The sequence below is a fragment of the Hibiscus syriacus genome, unplaced genomic scaffold (assembly GCF_006381635.1).
Source record: "Hibiscus syriacus cultivar Baekdansim isolate YM2019G1 unplaced genomic scaffold, ASM638163v2 tig00116994_pilon, whole genome shotgun sequence".
NCBI lineage: Eukaryota > Viridiplantae > Streptophyta > Magnoliopsida > Malvales > Malvaceae > Hibiscus > Hibiscus syriacus.
In genome coordinates this window covers 486,818-497,661 of record NW_024063510.1, presented here as the reverse complement: position 1 = coordinate 497,661, position 10,844 = coordinate 486,818, and the positions used below count along the sequence as shown (strand labels likewise).

Genomic DNA, 10,844 nt, shown 5'->3' with positions numbered 1-10,844 from the left:
TGACTAAGTTTATATATTTGACGACCGCATTTCTTCCTACAAGTGTTTGACGTGTGGAAAAGTGGTGGTCGGTCGGATGTGCAATTTTCATATAAGTCAAATTTTCTTCCACTATCGATATTTAATTTAATAATAGATTAATTCGAATTAAGTATAATAGATAGAATTTAGTGGCTCTAACTTTGTGTAAGAAAACGCAATCTTTCATAATGGAAACGATCGAGCAGTTTATTTGACTATTTCTCTCTCTGTTTCACTTTCACATGCAAAAGCATATTAATTCTTCAGAAAAGGTCCTCAACTTTTCTATTTACAGTTCTTTGTTTTTCAAAGTAAAAATTAGATGATGAGCGAAAGTCACAATTCCAGTTTTTTAAACAACTCGTGTTATGTAATTTTCTATTCAAAACACCATGTTTGATGGGGACAGGGATTTTCAAAAACGGCTCTTACGTATTTGAAGGTGCATGACCTGCATGTTTTGATTGAACTTGATTTATTTCACAGCGATCTTATTTGAACTAAATTCTTTCTTTCTCACCGCTATATATAAAGGATTCCCTCCCCCATCTCATACAACAACACCCACCTCAACGTCAATCTGATTGTTCAGGCACCGGAAATAATGGAGGCAAAGCTTAATGCAGCGGCGACTAAGCTGCAAAAGTTTTACAGGAGTTACCGGACTCGAAGAAACCTTGCAGATTGTGCTGTTGTTGTTGAAGAGCTCTGGTTTGTTCTCACTTCGTTTCTTCTTCTTCTGTACTAATGCAATCATCTGGTAATTCAATTCATTCCCTTACAATATGGTTTTCCAGGTGGAAGGCTTTGGAATTTGCAGCTCTTAGACGGAGTTCTGTGTCGTTCTTTAATTCAAACAAATCGGAAACGGCTGTTTCCCGATGGGCGCGAGCTCGGACAAGAGCCGCCAAGGTTCGTGTAATTGTTTTTTTATGCAGCGTATGTTCAAAGTCCACCATCACCATGACTGTATTTTTGAGTCTGAAAACCTTTGTGTATAGGTAGGGAAAGGGCTGTCAAAGGCGGTAAATGGTCAGCAGTTGGCTTTACGTCACTGGCTTGAAGCTGTAAGTTAGCCTTCTGGTTTTTCTGGTCAAGTAAATTTCACATAACCGTGTCATTTAGTTTTACGACCGTGCCATGCAGGTTGATCCACGCCACCGTTACGGTCACAATCTGCATTTTTACTACGACGTTTGGTTCCAGAGCGCGACCTCTCAACCCTTCTTACTGGTTGGATGCTGGAGATGGCAAAGCAGTTACCCTTGACAAATGTCCAAGAACAGTTCTACAGTCTCAATGCATCAAATATCTTGGTCCGGTAATATACTTTTATCATCGGCACCTGCACTCTAAATCAAAACCTGCCATGGTTTTAATATTTTGGTGTTGCAGAAAGAAAGGAAAGCGTACCAAGTGATGATGGAAGAAGGGAAGCTGATATACAAACAAAACAAAGAAGCTGTAAACACAAAGAAGGAAGCAAATGGATATTTGTACTCGGTACATGTGGAACCCTATACGTAGGTGAGAAAGTGAAAGGTCAGTTTCATCACTCGAGTTTCTTAGCTGGTGGCGCCACCATTGCATCCGGCAGATTGGTAGTTCATCATGGAAATCTCCATGTATGTTTTCAATGCTCCCATCAACGCCTTCATGTTTTGATTATATGTGAAACCAGGTTTTCATTTCTGTTCTGCTTTTTGCAGGCTGTGTGGGCGTACAGTGGTCATTATCGGCCAACTCAAGAGAATTTCATGGAATTATGCAGTTTCTTGGAGGAACATCACGTCGACTTGACCAACGTTAAGGTAATAAACGCCGAACCATTGTGTTAAAAGACCAAGTATGATGTTGTTGTTGTTGATGGTGATTATGATGATGCCATTCACGAGCAGAAATATCCAATAGATGATGATATCCCAAGGGAGGTTAAGGAAGTGAAACAACAAGAGACATCTGAAAATACATCATCCATTAGTGCCAAAGAGATGAGTTCCATTGTAAAGGACGAAAGCGGTGAAGAAAGAAGGAGCAGGGGAGTTGAATTGAGATACAAATGGAGCACAGGTGTGGGTAATCGCATCGGTTGTATGAGAGATTACCCAGCACAGATGCAGTTCAAGGCACTTGAGCATGTCAATTTATCACCAAGGCTCAAGCCAGGGTTCTCTTGTGGGGCTCCTAGACCGAGTCCAAAGCTGCAGTTGTCTCCTAGGCTTGCCTACCTCGGACTCGTTAGCCCTAGGGTCCGGCTTTCAGCTGCTAATTAATATTAGTACTACTTTTCTACATTTGTTACTTCATTTGTATTTTAGTTGATTTTTTTTTTCTGTAGAGATTTTCTTTGTTGGATTAGAGTTGTACTTATACTTCCAATACTCAAACTTATCAATGCAATTTTTTTTCAGAAGTCTCTTCTTCATCCATAATAATGCAAGACATCCTCCGTTCATGATATCTGTACGTACTTAGAGAATGAGAACCGTGGTATTGAATTGAGTCGGGACGCGTCAATTTTTTTTAGAGGATTAGGTTGGGTTGAGTTCAAGTTTAGACTAAAAAATATTTGACCCGTCTCGACCTTAAAAATATAATTATACCTTATATATTTAGGGATAATTTTAAAAATACCCTTTCATATTATTATTTTTCAACTAGATCCTTATTTTTATTGAATCAATTAATACTTTTTTTTATAAATATATTTGTTTTAGGTCAGATTCGGGTTTTATCTCAAAAGACAAGTTGGATTTCGGGTCGAATGAAATTATCCTGAACGCATGTTGGGTGGAGGATATACATTTTTCATGTTAAGTCACGTTGGCAAAAAACTCAACCCATGTCCATCCCTATTAATATATTTGCATAGTAGGGGTTAAATCCATAAATTTATATTAGAAGCTAACTTTTACAAGTTTTAAAAGATGAATTTTTAAAATTTTATAAGTTTTAAAGGATAAATTTTTAAAATTTAGAGAATGAAAATGAATTAATTATCAATTAGAAATATAAAATTTTATAATTTAGAGAATGAAAATGAATTTTTAACACAATTATCGATCGCATTGCGATTAGTTGGTCATTTTCGTAAATCCAAAAAAAGTTGGTTAAAATCGTATATTATAAGACATTTTTTGTCAATGAGGTTATTTTCTCATATACAAAATGTCCAAGTCACTGTGAATTATATCAAATGACATAGTAGTAAATAAGTGAGTCATTAAGTGACTAAAACATAAGTTTTGAAATTTTGGAGGCTAAAGTATAAATTTTGTAATAGTTTAGGGACCAAAAATGTAATTTTTGAAAATTTATATATTTTATCTCTTAAATGAACAGTTTGAACTAAAACAAAAATTTGAATGGTAATCAAATTTTTGGTACGAGAATTGTGTTAAAGCTATAAAGTGATAAAATTCAGTATAGAAATCGGATAATTGGATCGAACCAGAATATTACAAAAATTTTAAGGATGCTAGATAATGGTTGGAAATATTATTTACATATTTTAGATCAGAAAAATTTAGTATAGATCAGTGTAATTTTTCAGATTTGGCCGAACAGTGGAATTTTAGTGACTAGAATACAAATTTCAAAAATTTCATAGCCAAAGTAGAATTTCAAAGCCAAGTTGATACATCTTTGACTATAGGATATTTTAATGGAAAATATTGCAATGGCATTTTGTAAGTATCAAGGTTCATTATTGGTATTTTGGGAATTTCTCATTAAATGAATTTTTAAATTCATTTATATTAATAGTAAGCCAAGTGTATTATGAAATAATACTAGAATAATCAAGAGACAACAAATTTTCAGCTCCTCAATCGAGCTTTGGCCGAAACTTTATTGGCTAGGTAAGGCTAGGTAAGGCAAATTTTTATTTTGATTTTTGAAGCTATATACTTAATTTTTGGGTTAAGTTATTAGATAGATAATTAATCTACATGAAATTCTCTATCATTTGGTATATATTACTTGGTGAAGATGGTTATATGTTGAGATTGAAAGTTAGGGTTTAAGTAGGGTTTTTGGATTTTGAAGAATTGATGAAGAATTTCTATATTATTGATGTTGGAGATTAATTCTAAGGCATGTGTTGATTAAAATCATGTGTAGAGCCATGTATAGTGTTTGACAACACCTACGGTTTTAGAGAATAATTGGATTTTGATGTTGTGATGATTAGCTTGAATTTGATGTAAGGAACTTGAATTAATGCTAGAAATTGAACAAAAAGTTTGCCCTATGTTCAAAGTAAGGTTCGTCCAAGGGGAGTAAATTAGGTGGAAAATATTGAAAAATTTCCTATGGTCTAGATTTGATATTGGAAGTGTTCTATGTGCTTTGGAGATCAATTGAGATAATTTTGGAGCCTTGAGATAGTAAAAGGTCTAGTTCGCAAGTTTTGAGAATTGTGGGTTACTATTGACTAAATGTGATAATTGGGGTGTTCAATTTTAAATTTTAATATTGAGATGCTGGAATTTTGAGTTAGAAAGTTGATTGAAACCAAATTTCAAATTTGGAAAAAAAATTGAGGGTGAAATTCGAAAGGTTCAAGAATTATAGGGACTTGATTTCAAGTTTTTAAATGTGAAAGTATCATTTGGTAAAATATTACAATGCTGGAAATTTTATCTATATGTTGATTTATAAGTTTAAATGTTGAGTTGGGATCAAGTTACAAGTTTATAAAGATGGATTGTTGAATTCGAAAAGTCTAAGAAACTTTGGGATGAAATTGCAAGTTTTTGAATGTCAAAGTATTGATTTGAGTATTTTATTAAGGCGCTGGAGATTTTAATAATTAATTTGCAATGATCATAATGGTGAAGAATAATTATGAATTTAATGGGAATTCTAGGAAAAATTCATAATTAGTGGCTTGATTTTGACAAAGTTAAATGGTTGATGATGAAAATAAGAGAAAATAACCTCAGTGACCAAAAATACCATATAATATACGATTTTAACCAACTTTTTCCGGATTTGCCAAAATGACCAACAAAATCGCAATGCGATCGCTAATTCGCAACGCGATCTCCATTATCGCAAATCAGTTTCCAGATTCGCAACGCGATTATGACTATCGCAATGCGATTTTCCAATTTCGCGTTGCGATTTTCCTAATTCGCAATGCGAATAAGAAAATCGCAATGCGAATTTGGAAAATCGCAATGCGAATTTGGAAAATCGCAACGCGATACTGACTATCGCAACGCGATAATACAAAATCGCAACGCGATACTGACTTTCGCAACTCGATACTTAATTTCGCAACTCAATACTGACTTTCGCAACGAGATAATACATAATCGCAATGCAATTTTCAAAGCGCCATTAGTATCGCAAAGCGTATTTTATTTTCAAATTCCAAACACGAATATTAATATATTAGAACACTGAACCGTCCACAGTATATCCCGTAATCGCAACTCATAACCTAAAACCTAAAATCACAACTCAGTCCCATCTCCATCTCTCGCTCTCTCACCCATCTCCGACGAAATCCGTCCCCATCTCCAGCGAAATCTGTCTATCTCCATCTCTCAGAGCCACCCTCACAATCAAAAATGGAAAATCAACCAAATCAACCACCGAGGGTTAGTTTTTTTAATTATTTTCTTTTTGAAATTTTTGCATTATTATTAGGTTTTTCATATTGAAATTGATGATAAGTTTAATGGTAATTTCAATAATAGATTAACCATTTCACTTAGATTGCTTATTAAATCAATCGAGAATTGCAACGCGAAATGAAAATCGCAACGACAAAATCGCAATGCGATTTTATTCTCTCGTTGCGATAGTCAAATTCGCGTTGCGATTGTCATTTTCGTGTTGCGATTTTCATTTTCAGAAACTATTTTTCTTCTACAAATTGAAACTTGAATGAATTGCATTACTTCAACCAAAAAATAAAGACAAATAAGAAATTCACAGTGTAGCAAATTTAAGTTTGAAGAATAAACTACTACTCTTTATGTTTATTATTGTTTTTGGTATATCTTCACAGTGTAGTTTTTGGTATATCTAACTTAGTATGTTTATTTTTTTTGTAGAACTTTTATTCGGCTCAATTGACCTTAAGAAATAAAGTCAGCCTGGCCAAAACAATTGCGTCGAAGCTTTCACCTGCACAAAGAAAAATGTTTGAGGATACTTGCTTCGGGCCATGGCTGAAAGTACAACATCCCGGTGGAGATGCGATGTTGACACACCTATTTCTTCAAACCATGACTAGGGATCTACCAGATACTATACAACGTCGTGATGAAGAGATATGGTTTGATTTTCTACCGGCGTATACGTGTTTTGGGCGGGAGGAGTTTTGCTTAATCACCGGTCTACGCTTCGGACACGATGATGTAGGTCGGTACACTAGACACATTACCCGCCCATCATGGTTATCCCGGGTTTTTCCTGAGCTGGAGAGGCCGAATCTACACGTGGAAGACCTGACGATATTATTGAATAAGAAAGATGGTTTTACTCGGATGGATGACGTCGATGTTGTCCGAGTATGCCTTCTAATACTTTTGCATGCCAGCTTTTTAGGCAGAGAGGCCAGACAACCTATTCCGAATGATCTAATCAAATTGGTAGAAGACCTAAATACGTGGAACCTATTTCCATGGGGCTCGTATTTATGGAAAGCTACATGGAATAAGTTATCGTCTGCCTTGGATGATCGAAAAAGTTTGCATGGCGATGGTTCCAAATACACTTTGACTGGCTTTATTTGGGCCTTTAAGGTAAGAATTTTTATATAATGTTTCCAAAATTATAAGTAATTATTTAACAATTACTAATGTTTGTTATTATATTGTTTGTAGATTTGGATATTTGAGGCCGCCATGAAGACATATGCAATAAAAACTTCAAATGATATTCCCAGGGCTATTTCCTGGAAGAGGAAACGAACCTTGCAATGGGAAGATTTACTACGGTATACGATAATAAATAATATAAGTTAACATAAATACTACCATATGTTTATAAACAAGTTATTACTAGTACACGTTTAGCTTTGTTTGAGCTTTTATATTGTTAGGAGGCCAACACTCCATTACAGAGGCTGACACCCACGGAAGCTGAGCTTGCCACTGATTGGTGGCAAACTAGTAAGCGTTTTTTTGATGGCACGGATGATGAGCAGCCTCCACTTCGGGAGCCATCACCTCACCCAGAGCTATCACCTCACCCAGAGCCATCACCTGATCGACCCGACTATACACCTCCACAACGACAACCATCACCTATTCTATCACATCATCGAGCCTCTTCTCCACCATCACCGCAAGATAGGCGACCGGCAAAGATGCCACGACGTTTATCTCCCTGTTCTCCACCTCCACGGGATGAGTTAGGAGAGTTACGTGATGAGGTCAATGCCTTACGTGAGGAGGTCGGTACTTTACGCAAAGACGATGGTGCATGGCGTGTTGAGGTGTCTACTTTACGCGGTGAGGTAGCCGCTCTACGTGAGATGGTAGCATCGTTGCAGAATGAGGTTCATACTCTACGCAACGAGGTAAGTTTAAGATTTTTCATATTTAACTTGATGATAAATTTACTCGTAATTTCACTTAGATTAACCATTTCACTTAGATTGCTTAATAAATTCATTTGGTTGCTGTCAATACTGCTAAACTGTTTTTGTTAGTATTTGTTTTTGGTTTTGTTTTTGTCTTTTGGTTGAAGTAATGCAATCCATTCAAGTTTCAATTTGCAGAAGAATAGTAGTTTACTTTCGCAACACGAAAATGACTATCGCAACGCGGAAATGGCTATCGCAATACGAAATGAAAATCGCAACGACAAAATCGCAATGCCCAATGAAAATCGCAATGACAAAATCGCAACGCGAAATGAAAATCGAAATGCGATTTGTGTTTCGGGTTGCGATTTTTTCGTTGCGATTTTCATTTCGCATTGCGATTTTGTCGTTGCGATTTTCATTTCCGCGTTGCGATAGCCATTTCCGCGTTGCGATAGTCATTTTCGCGTTGCGAAAGTAAGTTTTGTGTTGCAAAAGTAAACTATTCTTCTTCTTGAATGTTTATATATGGTGTCATTTTAAATGTTTATATAAGTGCTTACTTCTGGAATGTTATCTGATGCATTTTGTGAACTATGATAGAATAATGACTTGGGTGAATACAATGCAAGTTTGAAACATATTTTTCTTTGTTTAATATCATGTCTGTTTATTTACTGATTTATGTATTAATTTTTTTTAGCGGTCCGATAAGGTGGATGCTTTACGTCGGGTTTTCCTTGCACGACGGAGTTCACGCATCAGACGGTGTGCACATGCTATTACGTCTCCGTTCACCCCAATGGTGTGAAGACTCCGCAAGAAGAAGCCCGACTCACCTGTCATTCCTCAAGACTCCCCTCCAATCGTTCAAGAGGCCCCTATCATCCCTCAAGAGTCCCCCCCACCGTTCAAGAGGCCACTGTCATCGTTGAAGAGGTCCCTCCCACCATTCCAGAGCCCGATTCACATGGGGTAATATATCGAATTATTGAGAAACCCCCACCGTTGCCGGACATGATGGATGAGAGTTGGCTCTCGTATGAGTTACTGGCTAGTATCCTTCCGGTATCTGAAGTGGAGATGAGACAACTACCGGAAACAATTCTGGATAATACCCTTTGGGCTAAGACCGCAGTTGATTTTTATCTACATGAGCGGAGCCAAGAGTGTTACACTGACATAAGCAAACTCAACGATGAGATGTATTTGTTGCTTAATCGGTCTTGGTGGGGTGTGTTATTAGGGGTTGAAGACAGTGACTATTTCGATGGGGAGGTAAGTCTTATATTTGACTTATATATGATTTTGATTAATTTTTTTAAAAATTAATGTAATTCACTAATATATGTCTTTTTTTTGTAAAACAGCATATCGATGCATGGGTGTAACGTCTTCTAATAATAAGGAAGCTTAGGAAAATAAAAAAAATTCGCGATATACAATAATGCCGGCGGCTTTTCATACAGTTCACTTGAAGAATCAACGAGATGAATCATTTTCGTTGGGCAATGGACAAGCTAAACTTTATCCTGCATGGTGGGAGGTCGATAAGGTTAGTGTTTATTTTTTAAATTTTTTAAAGGTGTTCATAAATAAGTGCGCAAATAAATGAATTATTACTTATGATTGCAGGTGTTTATCCTTGTTTTGGAACGTCGTCATTGGCTTCTCATCCAACTTCAGCTCTCATCCCTGAAGATAATAGTATATGACAGCATGATAAATTACATATCACTGTCTGATTTGAGAGATATTATCAAGGGATGGAGCTCTCATTTGGCTAAATTCTTGGATGGGATTAATTATTGGACTCATTCTGGACACAAGAAGCCAAAGAAGTTCAATGTCACAGTTGTCAGAGACGAGACCGTGCCACAACAATCGCCGGGAGCCAGAGGGGATTGTGGTCCTCTCGTATGCATGTGCTTGGCGCGTTTGACGACGGGAAGCACAGAGTTTCTACCTCCCACCGATATAGATATAGCTGTAGTAAGCTTGTGGTTTCGGCATTATATGGCTAGAGCGATATATTCTAGACGCTGCCTACCTGCATCCGCGTTATGAAAGTATCCATTGTTAATTGGTAAGTCAAATGCAAGTTTTGTTAACATATATACTCCTTTTGGTTTGAAAATGTTTGGTTAAGTACCTATAATTCAATAATTTGTTGTTTGTAGGTTTTAGATGTGTAGGAAGTCTTGTTTGAGCAAATGTTTGGTTTTTGCAGGTTAATCCTTAAGTGAGCTGCGTGAAATGGATGTACGGGTGCAAAAGTTGATTCATTGATTATATAATTGATGAGGAAATAAGAATTATTATTATTTTTTGATTGTTTAATTGATTTGTAAAAAATGATTTGTAAATGTTGATTTGTTTAATTGGTGTATACATAATTCTTATTTGTGCTTGTTTAATTGATTGAAATGTAATAGTTGATTTGTTGATTTTCAATCTGCATTATGTTGAAGGCAAAACAGACTATCGCAACACGAAACTGACTATCGCAACGAGAAAATCGCAATGCGAAATGAAAATCGCAACGAGAAAATCGCAATGCGATTTTCATTTCGCATTGCGATTTTTTATTTGCGATAGCCATTTTCGCGTTGCGATTTTTCATTTCGCATTGCGATAGCCATTTTCGCGTTGCGATTTCCCCGTTGCGATAGTCAAATGAATGTCTAATAAGTGATAACAACTGAACATATCATAGCAATGTTCAAACTCAAGTTACTAATACATGCCTAACTGAAAATGTTAAAAGTGCACACATAAATACACATAATACAACGTTTGCATTTAAAAATCACTAAGTTAACAGTCCCAAAAGGTGAAGCCGGTTGTGATTGGGATTTGAGATGATTGCGATTTTCAGAATTTCGTTGCGAAAGTCAGAATCTCGTTGCGATTTTGTATTATCTCGTTGCGATAGTCAGTATCGCATTGCGATTTTCCAAATTCGCATTGCGATTTACTTATTCGCATTGCGAATTAGGAAAATTGCAACGCGATACTTACTTTCGCAACGCGATAATACAGAATCGCAATGCGATTTTCAAAGTTCGCAATAGGTTTTAGTTTCGCAACACAAATTTTTTGTGTATATATCTACGCAGCAGCAACAACTCATAACCTAAATCCCTGAATCGCAACTCATTCTATCTCCATCTATCACTCTCTCTGGCAACATCCGTTCCTATATCCGTTCCTACTAGGGGTGTATTCGGTTCGGTTCCGTTCGGTTTTTTACTAAAAACCGAACCGAACCGAAATA

General features: G+C 36.3%; 1 pseudogene; it reads left to right on the top strand.

Moving 5' to 3' along the window:
• Positions 1-625: 625 nt before the first annotated feature.
• On the top strand, positions 626-2,294 carry LOC120193287 (annotated as a pseudogene).
• Positions 2,295-10,844: the final 8,550 nt, after the last annotated feature.